This window comes from Austrofundulus limnaeus, unplaced genomic scaffold (genome assembly GCF_001266775.1).
Source record: "Austrofundulus limnaeus strain Quisiro unplaced genomic scaffold, Austrofundulus_limnaeus-1.0 Scaffold86, whole genome shotgun sequence".
In the NCBI taxonomy this organism is placed as follows: domain Eukaryota; kingdom Metazoa; phylum Chordata; class Actinopteri; order Cyprinodontiformes; family Rivulidae; genus Austrofundulus; species Austrofundulus limnaeus.
Window position 1 is genome coordinate 900,392 of NW_013952488.1, and position 3,675 is coordinate 904,066.

The following is a 3,675-nucleotide window of genomic DNA, read 5'->3' on the forward strand; positions in this document are numbered from 1 at the left end:
TCACATTTGTTGTCTAGTTGTTTAGTTCTCCAGAATGTTTCTGCTCATTTGTCTGATGCAGTGTTTTATAAAGTACCTCAAAGTGATGCTTGAGTAAACTTACAAGTATCTTATCATAAAATGACTTTGGTAAAAGTTTATTTACACAGAGGAACTGATGAGTTTGGTAGAACTTAGAAAAATATTTATTAAATAGTTTAGGTGAAGGAAGGAGTGACTCGCTGCGCTGCGAGTTCCTGCCGCGGTGTGGGACTGGGAACAGCTGACAGCTGATCCATGATACGCACAATTTTACGCAGCAAATATTGCGTCTTGTGGAGCTGAGGAATCATCACAGCTGAGCTGTTCTGAATTAAATCCTGAGTTGACATTTTTTCTGAGTTAGAATTAAAAATGTTTCTTAGACATTTCAAACATTTTATTTTCCTCAGCTGTGTGTGCACTCTGCAGGCCTGCGCTCTGCATGTGTTTCCAACTACAGGACAACAATATAAACACTTTACAGTTGACAATAGACTGGAGGTTCTTTGATCATTTTTAGGCTGATCGATTTTCTTGTCTGAGGTTAAATGATTTTCAGTCCCGGGGTTCAGTATCAACATCGTTTGAGTTTAAACAATAAAAATGAAACTAAAACAAAATCTAACACTGTGTTCAGATGCTCCTTGCATCCAAAAAACAGAACAAAGTCATATTTCTGTGGATTCAGGTCAGATTCGTGACTTTGTGAGTTAAAACTGTTGGTTTTAATACATCGCAACATAGACGTAGAACCTGGCGCACACGTTTGGTCCATGGAGACACACTTCAGCCGAACCTCAGATCAGAACTTCAAATMAGAACCAACCACAGCAGACCACTGCAACCACTGCAAGAGATTTTCCCTGGTGTAGGGTTGCTGATCGTAAACCTTCCAAAGCCATGAAGAGAAAAACTCCTCTATTGGGTTGAGGAAAGGGGAGTATGGTGGAAGGAAAACATTCATGAATTATTGGTTGATAGTGAACCACTCTGACGTGGATGGCACGACGAAAACTCACTTTGTCCCATACAGTGACATAGACAGGATGCCCTGGCTGCTCATGATCCTGCTGCTGATGGCCTAAAGCATTATCTCTAAGATCACCAAGAAATGTCAGGAGATGTTGAGTGTTGAATGGCCCCAATGTGTCATGATGGTGGATAACCCCATTGTTGCTGATGGCAGCACATACTGTCATATGAAAAGGTTTGGGCACCCCATTACAGTTTTTTCTTACAATTGCTGAAACACAATTTTGCAAACCAGTGGGGTTTTATCAAAATACTAAACACAATTCACAAAACCACACACCCAAACTGCAAAATACCCCGCCTCCAGAATGAAGCACTGCAACCAAAACTACAAATAGCGTTATCAAAATCAAACTTTTGCACCAAGTGGCACACACGTCATGCACATTCCCAGCTTTTGTCTAACYAACTTCACACTGTTGGGCACAATGTAAAGCACCCTCATCTCTAGTTTGCTTGCCATAATACTAGAATAGTTCAACTTGTATGACATCAGCCAGTCATGAAGTGTCACCCAGCTGAAACACTATGACATGGGTGTACTACATCGTGTGAAATAAATTTTGGTTACACACCTGTGCTCCAGTCTAAATGTCCAGATGACAGCAGCAACAGTAAAATGACTCAGGTTGGGCTGCTCTCTGTCCAGCTGCCTGTCAGCCAGTGGTTGATGACACGATCAGCTAAGGTTGCTCTGATTTCATTTGAAGGATGTTGTCTTCTTTATCCATGAACTCATCTACCAGCTCTACCCCTGCCTCTCACTCTTCCTCCCCCTCTCATTCTTACCCTCCCTCTTCCTCCCTCTGCAACATCTTCCATTGTTGTTGTAAGAGATCTTTTTATAGTGCTCCTGATTGGAGTGTTAACCATTAAACATGCAGGTGTTTGGCCAGGCACAACATATTTTGGCYAGTTAGCTCATGTATTGTCATTTTGAATGGCAGTGTTTTGAAATGGCAAACATGTGCCTTTCTGTCAGATAGTTGTGTCTGGTGCGCTGGTGGTCTGCGGTTCTCATGGGCTGGGGTAGGGTTGGCTGGGGGCCTGACATGGAGCTAGTGCAGKGGGGTCGACCCAGCCTGGGTGTCCTTGTGTTATATGTTCTGATAGTGGCCAGAATGTTGGGGTGGGTATAGTATGTCTTCTGGGGTGAGGATTGGGTTGGTGGCCGTTGGTGGTGGCCGGGGGCCGTACTGGGCCGGCTGGTTGGCCCCTTTGCTGTGGCGGGGGCCCGCCCTGGGTGCCTCTGTCGGCGGTTGGGTGGGCGCTCTTGGCCGGGCCGTCCTTGCTGGGGAACGGTGGCCTCTCTGGGCGGCGGGCCGGCTATGGGGCTAGGGTYGAGTTTTGGGAGTCTGGGTGAAGGTATGAAGGTATTTTTGACCATTCCTCTTTACAAAACAATTCCAGTTCAGTTAAGTTTGATGGTCGCCAAGCATGGACAGCCCGCTTCAAATCATCCCACAGATGTTCAATGATATTCAGGTCTGGGGACTGGGATGGCCATTCCAGAACRTTGTAATTGTTCTTCTGCATGAATGCCTGAGTAGATTTGGAGCGTTGTTTTGGATCATTGTCTTGCTGAAATATCCATCAACTTAATTCATAACTGATTCTTGAACATTATTCTCAAGAATCTGCTGATACTGAGTGGAATCCATGCGACCCTCAACTTTAACAAGATTCCCGGTGCCGGCATTGGCCACACAGCCCCTAAGCATGATGGAACCTCCACCAAATTTTACAATGGGTAGCAAGTGTTTTTCTTGGAATGCTGTTTTTTTCTGTTTGTTTTGGGGGTTTTTTTTKTKKTTKKTTTTTTTTKCCGCCATGCATAACGCCTTTTTTATGACCAAACAACTCAATCTTTGCTCCATCAGTCCATWGGACCTTCTTCCAAAATAAAGCTGGCTTGTCCAAATGTGCTTTTGCATGCCTCAGGCAACTCTGTTTGTGGCGTGCTTGCAGAAACGGCTTCTTTCGCATCTCTCTCCCATGCAGCTTCTCCTGGTGCAAAGTGCGCTGAGTTGTTGAACGATGCACAGTGACACCATCTGCAGCAAGATGATGCTGCAGGTCTTWGGAGGTGGTCTGTGGATTGTCCTTGTCTGTTCTCACCATTCTTCTTCTCTGCCTTTCTGATATTTTTCTTGGCCTGCCACTTCTGGGCTTAGTTTTTCCCAGTTGCTAAAACACATTTCATGAAACCATCTATCCATTTCTCTAAACTGTAAACACMAYACCCCATTTTTCAAACTACTTTCACAGAACCTCAGACTCTTCCAGCAAAACTGAACTCTAGCTTCAAAATAGCTCAAACTTTGCTCAAAMTCAAACTACATCCTCAAAATAGTTCAAACTTTGCTCAAAATCGAGCAATGTTGTCAAATCAGACCTCGAATAAATCAAAAGAACAAACACTACAGAGCAGTCATCACACACAACAGGGAAAAAACGAAAACACACTGATAAGATTGTGAAGCTTTTGAAATAATCTTTATTGTCCACAAAGGAAAAGGCGTTTCCTAAACAAAACACCTGCATTGCACTTGTAATAATAAATAAATAAATAAAACATTATGTCTCTAATTTATAGAAAACTTGTATCTCGTCCTACTCTTC